The following is a 13,075-nucleotide window of genomic DNA, read 5'->3' on the forward strand; positions in this document are numbered from 1 at the left end:
TCTTGTGGGTGATACCAGCTACCAGCAGTGTGCGACTTGCCTTTTCAGACTTGCATCATCTCTTGCAGGAGTATAAGTGAGCTCAGTGCCTGCCTGCCTGCCTGCACCTGACCATCACAGCCTAAGTCTTAAGTTATTTCTAAAACCAGGAATACTCAAATGCAGAGGCAATTATTTAATATGATAGTAGTAACATTTATAAAGTCTTACAGATATGACCGACCCTTTGAGGGCAACCATAATGCTGATGTGGCCAGTGATGAAACTGAGTATGACACCCCTGGTTTAAAGGGTAGCAAGGGCACCCAGGAGGCTGATAAAAGTTCCTAGCCCAGATCCCAAAGAGCTAGGGATCTGGGCTAGCTAGCAGGGTCAGACATGAGGTCCCTACTCTGTCCCTCCTTCGCTAGAAACACGTCCCTCACCAGTGAGTTCCTGTCCCTAAATTAACCACTTTGCAAATGCACACCAACTGCAGTTGGACAGTGCTATTTATTAGCATTGCCCTCCCTAAAAGATGGCCGTAGAGGTCATTTAGCAGAGCAGCATCCAAAAAGACAGCATCTCCCCTGACACCTACAGAGGCCCCAGAGGAATAGAAGCTCCTCTCAACCTCCATTCCTTCTGCAGAGCGGCTGCCAGACCGGCACTGCCTACAGCGGGGAGCCTGAACTGCACCTGCCTACAGACATACTTACAATTACATCCCGAAACACATTATGCTACTCCCCCCAAGTATGGGGATACCACGTGTGTACGAGTTTTTACAGCCTTGATGCATTGAGGGCCCAAAATTCAAGAAGCACCTTTGATCTTTCAAGGATCATAATTTACACATCTAATTTTCTGACTACCTATGACATTTTTGTGGCCCTTAAGCATTAGTATAATGGAAATACCTACAATATGACCTTAACTCTTTTGAAAATGTAATTTTTTGCCACAAGTTTTGGGAAAATGCAGGAAAGAAAACGAAAATGTTTTTTGCTTGTTTTATTTTTTGTTTTTTTTTACACAAAGTTGTCAATAAGATATTTTTAACACACAGCAAAAGCATATTTAGATTTACACCCCAAAACATATTCTGCTACTCCTCTCAAGTATGGAGGTAACACATGTGTAATATTTTTTTACAGCCACAACTACATAGTAACAAAAATTACAAATCTCATTTCCTGACTACCTATCACATTTTTGGAGGTCCTGGAGCACCAGGGCAGTGGAAACACCCACAAAATGACAACATTTTGGACAGTAAACACCCGAGATATTTTTTAAGAGGCATAGTTAGTTTTTGGAAGACTTCATTTTTTTGCCACATGTTTTTGGAAAATGCAGAATGGAAAAAAAAAGTATTATTTTACACAAAGTTGATGCTATGGCAATTTTCCCATGCTATTACCAGAACAGTGCAGTGTCACCATAGTGACTACATTTTGGAGAGTAAAAACCCCAAGGTATTTTTTTAAGATTTTTGCGGAATTCAATAATATATTTTTCCCACACAGCATGGGCATACTTAGAATTACAACCCAAAACACATTCTGCTACTCCTTCCAAGCAATACCACATGGCACAGGGCGGGAGGCAGAGCAGAACTGGATAGATGGTGGGAGGAAGAAATTGACCTTTTCTAAATGCTGCACTGGTCTGGTGGCATAGGGACTGGTTTGGCGGCGATCAAGAAGACTTTTGCTGGCTTACACTATTGTGCGGACACTGGGGACTGAATGCTGGGAGGGCCCCAGATCAGCGTTATGTGTTTATATGGTGCAGTTGAGCTGGAAACCAGCAACATAGCAATGGATGACACTGAGGGGTTTATTTACTATAGCGCCTAGTCGGCAAATGCATGGTCACAATTGGCTAAAAACGGGTAGATTTATTCGGAAAAGGGATTTACTATAGCGCACGGGAAAAATTAGTGTTAAAAGAGATTTTACCAATGGTCACAGAAATCACCAACCATCTAAATAAGTTCCTGTGGTAGGAGCATGGGAATTGCACAATGAAATAATGTTTAGAGCATGATCTCATAGATTAAATGGTTCCTCGACGTGGCATATTGTTTATAGATGATCTGCTTTTAAAACTTCTTAAAAAATTGATGTGAAAACAGAAAGATGAGAAAAGTCTAAGAAGAGATAAATTCTCCCTGTTTTTACGACTATGTACTAGCAAAAGTGCTCATGCCGAGACAATAAAAATAGTCACAATCCTTCCCACATTTAGTTTTAATGGTGCGCTGTAGTAAATTCCAAAATGCGCAAATGACAAAAATGTGTTTGTGACCATGAAATTGTGCGAACTAGCAAACTATATAATATTTATATACAAATGCAAGTTTCAACCATTGGTTCTCATTGTACAACTGTTACTTCCACAAAAACATACATTTTAATTTCAAGATGAACTGTTTAATTCCTAAAACAAATTGTCCTTGCTGGGTTTGTATTTTTCTCCTTATTCCTTTTTTTTAAACAATGCTAGTAATGTGTAATGTTTTCGGAACAAAAATATTCTCTCTCTCGCTACTTACAGTATACACAGTATGTCACAAAAGTGAGTATACCCCTCACATTTTTCAAAATATTTTATAATATCTTTTCATGTGACAACACTGAAGAAATGACTGACACTTTGCTACAATGTAAAGTAGTGAGTTTACAGCTTGTATAACAGTGTAAATTTGTTGTCCTCTCAAAATAACTCAACACACAGCCATTAATGTCTAAACCGCTGGCAACAAAAAAGAGTAGACCCCTAAGTAGAAATGTCCAAATTGGGCCCAAAGTGTCAATATGTTGTGTGTCCACCATTATTTTCCAGCACTGCCTTAACCCTCTTGGGCATGGAGTTCACCAGAAGTCCTCTTCTACTCCTCCATGATGACATCACGGAGCTGGTGGATGTTAGAGACCTTGCACTCCGCCACCTTCCGTTTAAGGATGCCCCACAGATGCTTAATAGGGTTTAGGTCGGGAGACATGCTTTGCCAGTCCATCACCTTTACCCTCAGCTTCTTTAGCAAGGCAGTGGTCGTCTTGGAGGTGTTTTTGGGGTCGTTATCATGTTGGAATATTGCCCTGTGGTCCAGTCTCTGAAGGGAGGAGATCATGCTCTGCTTCAATATGTCACAATACATGTTGGCATTCATAGTTCCCTCAATGAACTGTAGCTCCCCAGTGCCGGCAGCACTCATGCAGCCCCAGACCATGACACTCCCACCACCATGCTTGACTGTAGGCAAGACACACTTGTCTTTCTACTCCTTACCTGGTTGCCCCCACATACACTTGACACCATCTGAACCAAAAAAAGTTTATCTTGGTCTCATCAGACTACAGGACATGATTCCAGTAATCCATGTCCTTAGTCTGCTTGTTTCCAGCAAACTGTTTACAGACTTTCTTGTGCATCATCTTTAGAAGAGGCTTCCTTCTGGGATGAAAGCCATGCAGACCAATTTGATGCAGTGTGCGGCGTATGGTCTGAGCACTGAAAGGGCTGACCCCCCACCCCTTCAACCTCTGCAGCAATGCTGGCAGCACTCATACATCTATTTCCCAAAGAGAGGAAAAATGGCTAATTGGGCCCAATTTGAGCATGTTCATTTAGGGGTGTACTCACTTTTGTTGCCAGTGGCATAGACATTATTGCCTGTGTGTTGAGTTATTTTGAGGGGACAGCACATTTAAACTGTTACAAAAGCTGTACACTCACTGCTTTACATTGTAACAAAGTGTAGTTTCTTCAGTGTTGTTAGATGAAAAGATGTAACAACACTGAAGGGGTGTACTTGTGAGATAATGTACTGTATATAGATAGATATAGATATCAGTAGATATATTCTGTTAACATATTTGAAATATATAGATAGATAGATATAGATAGATAGATAGATAGATAGATAGATAGATAGATAGATAGATAGATAGATAGATAGATAGATAGATAGATAGATAGATAGATAGATAGATAGATAGATAGATAGATAGATAGATAGATAGATAGATTTCCGGCTCTCACAGACCTGTTATAGTCCACACACTCAAACAGACTCCAACCTCTCAACAATGGCCAAGACCAGAGAGCTGTGTAAGGACATCAGGGATAAAATTGTAGACCTAAACAAGGCTAGGTTGAGGCTACAGGACAATAGGCAAGCAGCGTGGTGAGAAAGCAACAACTGTTGGTGCAATTATTAGAAAATGAAAGAAGTTCAAGATGGCGGTCAATCTCCCTCGGTCTGGGGCTCCATGCATGATCTCACTTCGTGGGGCATCAATGATCATGAGGAAGGTGAGGGATCAGCCCAGAACTACACGGCAGGACCTGGTCAATGACCTAAAGAGAGCCAGGACCACAGTCTCAAAGAAAACCATTTGTAACACACTACATCGCCATGGATTAAAATTCTTCAGCACACGCAAGGTCCCCTGATCAAGCCAGGGCATGCTCAGGCCCATCTTAAGTTTGCCAATGACCATCTGGATGATCCAGAGGAGGAATGGGAGAAGGTAAGCTTTTCGGTCTATACTCCTCTCGCCATGTTTGGAGCAAGAAGGATGAGTACAACCCCAAGAACACCATCCCAACCGTGAAGCATGGATGTGGAAACATTCTTTGGGGATGCTTTTCTACAAAGGGGAAAGGACAACTGATCCGTATTGAGGGGAGGATGGATGGGGCCATGTATCGCGAGATCTTGGCCAACAACCTCCTTTTCTCAGTAACAGCATTGAAGATGGGTCGTGGCTGAGTCTTCCAGCATGACAGCGACCCGAAACACACAGCCAGGGCAACTAAGGAGTGGCTCCGCAAGAAGCATCTCAAGGTCCTGGCCTGGAGTAGCCTAGCCAGTCTCCAGACCTGAACCCAATAGAAAATCGTTGGAGGGAGCTGAAAGTCCGTATTGCCCAGCGACAGCCCAGAAACCTGAAGGATCTGAAGAAGCTCTGTATGGAGGAGTGGGCCAAAATCCCTGCTGCAGTATGTGCAAACCTGGTCAAGAACTACAGGAAACATATGGTCTCTGTAATTGCAAACAAAGGTTTCTGTACCAAATATTAAATTTTGCTTTTCTGATGTATCAAATACAACACCACATCACAGAATAAATCAAGAAACATAAGTCCTGACTTATGTAATTCCACCACCTATAGGTAAATGTCCAAAGAAATTTAGTATTTAGGTGTAGGAGGGTTCCAGCGCCATTGCAAATCTTGCCATATGTTTTCCTTTGAAAAGTACAAGAAGCAGCCTTGTGCCTAGAGATGGTCCTATAGCAGTATGCTGACAGTAATCAGTCATACCCAGCCTTGGAACCAGATGGCATATCACAGAAACAGGTTGTTCAATGGCACTCAGGATTTCCAAGGTACATCTGCATTGAATAACTTTTTGCACCCCAGGGACATAGGGCTTTTTACAATCACAGTTATGGAGTGTCCATGCATGTGACAGCACAGTTGCTAACTGGTTAGCACTTCTGCCTAGCTGCACCGGGGTTATTGGTTCGAATCCCAAACATGCCACTATCTGGTTAGAGGTATGTTCTTCCTCTGTTGTGGTGTTATAGTTACTTTTTCACAAGGTATTATATTTCTGATGGGTTTCACATAATGGAAACAAAAGAAATTACATTATAAATAAAGAGAGTGTGGGTTTTACACCAAATCTATAACAGTATTTTTGGTCAGATATGGATTTATAAGTATGGCGTGATCCTGCACCCATATTTAAATGTTGGATGCTGATGACGAATGTGCTTGTCAGCAATTTGTGTGAAGCAGCCCTCACAACGTTGACAGTTCTTGCTTTGTACCCTCCACATACTCAACAACTTACATCTTGAAATGTTTTGTGTTTGTTAGCACTGATCATGGTCAGAGACTTGGACATTTTATCTTTTTCGTTATACACTGCACAGATACATATGCTTATATAGCTGATGCATTCTTTCATTTGGCAAGAGTGCGTGTTCTTGATTAACAGGTGTGAGTACTTGAGGCATACACGAAGAGACAGAATAAATTACACTGGTGGGTGTGTCCTTTACTGGGTGGGTGTAGGTTTGCTAACAATCCAACGTATGTTATATGAAGACCTGCAGTAGTTGGGGTTGCTTTGCCTGCGAAGAGGCCAAATCATTTGTGGGCGGGGCTACATTGGGCATAATGACCCATACCGCACTAAGGCTGTGGTTTGGTGTTGTGTCTGTTTGCTGTAATTGTTTTGCATTTTGACCCTCAAAACGGAATTTTTGTGGGTATGGGTTCAAAATTGTGTGTCTTTGTCTAGTCTGACCATGCGTTTCTTGTTTGTGAGCATCAGCTGACCCTTCTCTTGTGATTGTTACTTGTTCACGTGTTACAAATCTCACGTGTTAGACTTACAACTCCTAATGTTGATCTAGTTTCCTTAAATTTTTCCAAAATAACAAAGCTACCTTTCCTAACCAGAAATGTGTGTGTGTGTGAATGGGGGGTGGGGGGGGGGGTGGGGGGTGTAGTTATTGCGCTGCCTTTTATTTTGTCAAATTTTATATATTGTCCTTTTTGTTTGTTTAACCACTTCTAGACTGGAAGGATTTACCCTCTTAATGACCAGGCCATTTTTTGCGATATGGCACTGCCTTACTTTAACTGTCAATTGTGTGGTCGTGCAATGCTGTATCCAGGGCCGGATTAACGTAGGGGCTATTAGAGCTGCAGCTCCAGGCCCCTACCTCAATATAGACCCAGAAAGGGCACTGGGAGATTGTCTGTGCTCCATTCTCTATCTGCCTCAGGGGTCGGGAACGTACGGCCTGGCCCGCAAAATCATTTTGGCCAGCCTGTGCGATATCCCAGCTGTCAGAACAGAGCCAATGCTTCCTTTATAGGTCTGGCTCCATCCTGACAGTCTGAGTCACAGGGTGAATGATATCAAATGCACTCCGCCTGTGAGTTTTGATAGAAAAAAGGTTCCCCACCCCTGATCTACCTAAATGACAGGAGTGATGCTGCTGTCACTCCTTTCATTCAGGCAGCTGGAGAATGGAGCACAGAGTGGGAACTGCAACAGCTGCTGGAGGGAGGATTCTACTCTCACCTCTCTCCAGCAGCAGCTTTACGTGTATAGGAGAAAGTAGGCAGGACGGACGCCCAATGAGATAAATACCTTATTGCTGGAGAAGAGAGAGAGGTGAAAGTGGGCGGGCCCATTGGTGACATCAACCATGATCTGTGTGCTACCAATCCTGAAACTGGATGTGACTAGGGAAGCGTGAGATTTAAGAGAAGGGGATTGTGGCCACTTCCGATTTTTACTCAGTGTATTGGGACTGTCAGTGCACAAGTTTTGGCTTACAGCGGCAACCAACTCTCTCTCTGGCAGTGCAAAATTCATTCCCCTTTGGTTGGCCAAAAGTTTAAGTACAAAATTCACACCATGACTTCTAAGCAGCACCAGCGAATTTTTGGAGTGTTGTCTTACTTGTAAGTGGATTGTTTTTACTGAATCTGTTCATTAAAATCGTATAATGTGGGGCAAACTGGTAGTGTTAATGAAGAAAAAAGTCTGTCATGTCCATTAAAATTGAAGAAGAACCAAAGATTCTGTGCAGGTGCTGCACCAAAAACCCCTCATGGACTTTACAGACAGACATGGATAGGTAAAAATGTATTTATTGGTTACTAAAATATAGAGAAAAGCATACAAAAATTGCAATCCTTGAGCAATGAGTACAAGTAAAACATACTGTAAATACCATTTACATCAAGATATGGCATTGACGTGGTCATCCATGGTGGACCATCCAGCTAGCTGCCATAGATTATGCAAAAACACCTTTTTATATGCTTTCTATATATTTTACTAACCAATAAATACATTTTTACTTATCCATGTCTGTCTGTTAAGTCCATGAGGGGTTTTTGGTGCAGCACCTGCACAGAATCTTTGGTTCTTGTTCATTAATATTACTGCATATTGGGGCACTTTACTGAGATTTTTTCTGTGGAGTGCCAATGGAATGCTATCATTGTCCTCTGGTTGTGGAAAATAGCGGGTCCCTTCTCAGACTGTGTGAAAAATGCCCCTGCTTCTGTGGTGTCACAGCTTAGTCTTGTGTCGGGAGAGTGCAGTGAGCATGCTCTCAGCTTAGAAACATCATGCACCCAGAGTGGTAGGGTGATTATACATATGACACATGTATACCCACCCTACATCCCATGTTCAGTATACTTGCTCTGGGGGGGCACTAAAAACATGTAGTTGAGTAGCAACCACTTCCCCTTAACATCTTGCTGCCCTTGTAACGCATATGTGCTGCAGCAAAAGGGTGGACTTTAATGCACACCTGCCACTCATATGAGTCGCTGGGTGGACAATGTTTCTGTGCTGAGAACACGCTTACTGCACACTCCCAGCACGGAGACCAAGCTGTGACACCACTGACGCAGGGGCATTTTTTCCTTGCAGTGACACCACTGACATGAAGAGCAAGAGACATGCCCCTGACTCCAGGTGAAGGCGAAGCCTTTTAAACTCCACACATGGGTGTTCCCCTTCATGAAGCATATAATGGAAAAATAAATGGTTGCACGCCACGGCTGGTTCTGGGTCATTTTATTGAAACATCCCAATGTGACACACACAACACACTGACAGGCTACATATGGTTGACATTTTTCACACAAAGAAGCTGTGCTTAAAAGGACTTAGGACCAGCCATGATGTGCAGCCATTTCTTTTACAGTGACACCACTGACACAGGGGTATTTTTTCCTTGCAGTGACACAATTGATGTAGGGGCATTTTTTCCTTGCAGTGACACCACTGACGCAAGGGCAATTTTTCCTTGCAGAGACACCATTGACACAGGGACATTTTTCCTTGCAGTGACACCATAGACACAGTGACAATTTTCTTTACAATGACACCACCAACAAAGAGACATTTTTCATTCCAGTGACACCTGTACTTTTTAGTGACACCACTGATGCAGAGACATTTCTGTCTTCCAGTGACACCACCGTGGGGGACACAATTTGTCATCTTCGCCCTGGGCACTGATTAAACTTGTCCTATCGCGAAGCTGCCAGCCCGGAGAAGGAGAGCTCAGTAGACAGGTGAAGGAGCCCAGACAGCTTCCACACCAGGCTCCCATCCCCAGTCTCACCCCCAGCCATGCTGACCCATATAATGCTGCTCTTCCTGGCTGCTGGAGGTAAAAGGGATGGTCCTTACTCAGAGATGTATAGTAACTAAGTAGAACTACTTCACTACTGTACTTAAGTACCGAAAGGCGGTATCTGTACTTTCCTAGAGTAGAATTTTTTTCTCCTACTTCCACTTTTATTTCATTACATTTTTTCAATGATTTCAATACTTCTACTCCAATATTTTTTTTTTGTGCTGCATAGTTACTCGTTACAATTTTAAAAATTACCACTGCCAGAACAGTAGATGGCAGGTTTCATGAAGCTCAAAACATGTGTATTATCAGCGCATACGAAAATAAAAGCTACTGTATGTAAAAATAAAAGCTGCATTTGAAATAATAAAAAACAATATAATGTTCAAACTTTTGACTTCTTTCTTTAATAACTACATAACACAGTACTTATACTTTTACTTTCAGTTCTTGAGTAGCAATTTTTTTTTCAAAACTACTGGTACTTTTACTTTCAGTACTTGAGTAGCAACATTTTTAAAAAAACTACTTGCAATACTTAAGTACAAAAAATGTTAAATACTTTAGTACTTCCACTCAAGTCACTTTTTGATTGAGCACTTCCACTTCTACTCAAGTCACTTTTTGATCGAGCACTTGTACTTTTACTCAAGTATGGGTTTCGAGTACTTTATACAACTCTGCTTACCCATTAAATTGCATCCAACTTTCTTACCTTGTACATGGCATGCATCCTCGTTTCCCTATACATGACATGCATCCTTTGTACCCAGCTGCACCATCCTGTACTCTTTAGCTGTCATGCATCCTCCGTGCCCTTTTAATACTGCAGAGAACGCTTTCCTTTCCCTTTAAATGACATGCAACCTGCTGATGGATTACATGGCATGCTTCCATCTTATCCTTTATATGACATGCCCCCCCCCCCCTTTCCCATCTCTAGCAGCATTTAATCATAAAATACCATGCATCTTCCTGACCCATTATGTTAAGTGCATCCTCCTTTTCCTGCTCCATGAGCACTTTCTCGTTACATGACATGCACTCTACTTTCCTACTCTTTATATGACAAGCACCACCCCTTTCCCTTCTCCACCAACTCTTACCCTATAATTCCCATGCATCTTCCTGATCCATTACATGCATCCTCTTTACCCGCTACATGACATGCATCTTCCTGACCCTTTACATGACATGCATTCTGCTTTCCTTGCTTTACCTGCCCTTATAATTTACATGACATGCAACTCATGTTTCTACCAGCTTTAATTGTAATTAAAATATTTAATTGGGGGGGGCGGAGCTTGCCGCTGACAAAGATGGCCGCGGCTTAGAGAAGCTCCATGACTGCCGACACTCCGGGACGGAACTACAATAACAGGAGGCATCTCCCCCGGCCACCGAAGTACCCATCGCCTGAGCGGGCGCCCGGAAACAGGACTGGCAAAAGAAAAACTTCCTCTGTCAGCCGTGGGCTCCCCTCTCCAAAATGGCGCCGGCGGCCTTCTTTCTCCCATGCGCAGGGACAAAGCAAGGGAGAGGGATGGAGGGCACCACAACTCCCAGAGGAACCATATGCACCCCATGAACTCTCCTCGCAATGGCTCTGCCTGTTCCAGCCTACAGAAGGTCGAAAAGAAACATTTTCCTGAACTGAATACATCAGGTGAGCAAAATGTAGAGCATATGCTGTTAAATAAGGATGACACCAGTGAATTAGTGGAAGCATTAGGAGAATTCCCTACTCAGGGCCAACATATAAATGACACTACCATGAAGGACATGCTGCTGTCCCTTAAAGGCTCCCTAAATAAGGAAATGATCTCATTTATGCCACGTATTATTGCAGATGTGTCTGATCTGGGAGACTGCGTGAATCACATGAAGCGCAAAATGGGGGAGTTTGCGAGTGCGCACAATGAATTAGTGGATGGCCACAATGAGCGGGAGAAAGACATAGATGCACTTAAAGCTAAATTGGCTATAATGTGAAATTTAGAGGCGTATCAGAAACAGTCCTTCCCCCCCAGATCTTCACTGCTATATACAATAAATGATATCCACCCTTGTTCCAGAGACCCCAGACCGAGAAGTGATAGTTGATCGTGCCCACAGGCTTCCTAAACCTACTAGTTTACCTGATAATGTGCCATGTGATATTATCGTCAGGATACACTTTTACCACGTGAAAGATGATCTTATGCAATTCGCAAGACGCAATTCCTCTCTGTCAGATCTTTATGCCCACCTACAATTGTATACAGGTCTATCGCAGCATACTATCCAGGTGAGGAAAAAATTGTATTCTGTAGCGAAACTCCTACGTAATCATTAAATCATGTACAAGTGGGGATTCCCAGCGAAGCTAATTGTCACGAAAGACAGTAAATCTTTCACTGTATCTTCAGTGGAGGATGGCAATAAACTAACGAAGAAATGGGGCCTTTTACCACCATCAGAAGATCAGCTATCCCCTGGGCGTCCCCCTAGCCGTATGGAAGTAGATTGGCAAACCGCTCCGAGGTGATCAGTTTCTCAGGTGCCTCACTTACATCATTCAAGATTTCTCTTCAGATAGATAGAATGCCCTGTAGGTTGTTCTGGTCCCTTAAATGTCAGAACCCCCTACTGTAGAAACCGGCCTCGGCCGCTCAGTCAATGCTCATTCATCTTTATGGTTGCTAATTTCTTTCTTTTTTTCCCTTTTGTTGTCTTATATTTGTTCCCTTTTCTCATTTCCCCCAGGATGTCATCAGAATCCTCCACTTTCACTCTGCATGACTCTGTGTGCGACCCTCAAGGGCGCTATCTGGCACTCATATGTGACATCAATAATGTTACCTCTGCAAAGAGGTTTGGTGTTGTGGTGTGGTGGTGTGGTGACTTCAACTCTTTACTGAACCCCAAGATAAACACCACAGCAAATAAACCCAACTACAATAGTCACCTCCAAACCTTCTTACATGAATCAAGATTATATGATGTGTGGAGATGTCTTAACACAACTGATTGTGATTATTCTTTTTATTCTGTAGCATCTAAATCCTTCACGAAGATTGACTATTTCCTTTCTAATCTACAACTTCTACAAAGGGTGGCCTGAGCCTCTATTCATTCTACAGCTTGGTCGGACCATGCCCCCATTTCAATTGAGTTAAGAGAGGACTGTAGAATTCGGCCAACTACTCTTTGGTCGAATAATATGTTTCTCTTATCCCAAAAACAACCTTCGAGAAGGAATTAGAGCACAAATGCAAGAATACTTCCAATTTAACTCTGCATCTTCTGTAGATGCATTTAGGATCTGGTGTGCCCACAAAGCGGTGGCTAGGGACTTGCTTATCCAGCAGGCCTCTAGAGCACGGAATTAGAGGATGCAAGCTGTAAACAATCTACTGCAACAGATTCAGTCCTTATACCCCATACACACGTGCAGATTATCTGTAGACTTTTGTCTGCAGACTTACCAAAACCATATAATATGAGGTCAAACCTAAACACTTTCAATTTGTATGCAATCCGGCAGGCCCTTGCACTACATAGAAAAGGTAAGTCTGCAGACAAAAGTCTGCAGATAATCTGCACGTGTGTATGGGGCATGAGAGTCACAAACCAAAATATCACCCCAGCCCAACAAATTGGCGGCTTTAATGAAATCTAGACAGGACCTACGCCTCCTATTAATGACAGAACAGGAAAAATTATTGAAGTCCTTTAAAGCTACTTACTACTCCCAAAGCAACAGGGCAGGAAAACTCCTAGCTAGACAAATACAGAAACAGCGTCTTAAAACTAACCTGTCTTACATTCAAAATCCACTAGATGGCACTGCAGTTTGGCACACCCAGCTGATATAGCTAAAGCATTTGAGCAATTCTACCATTCCTTATATAA

This window comes from Pelophylax lessonae (genome assembly GCF_965119305.1).
Source record: "Pelophylax lessonae genome assembly, chromosome: 4".
NCBI classification, from domain to species: Eukaryota; Metazoa; Chordata; class Amphibia; order Anura; family Ranidae; genus Pelophylax; species Pelophylax lessonae.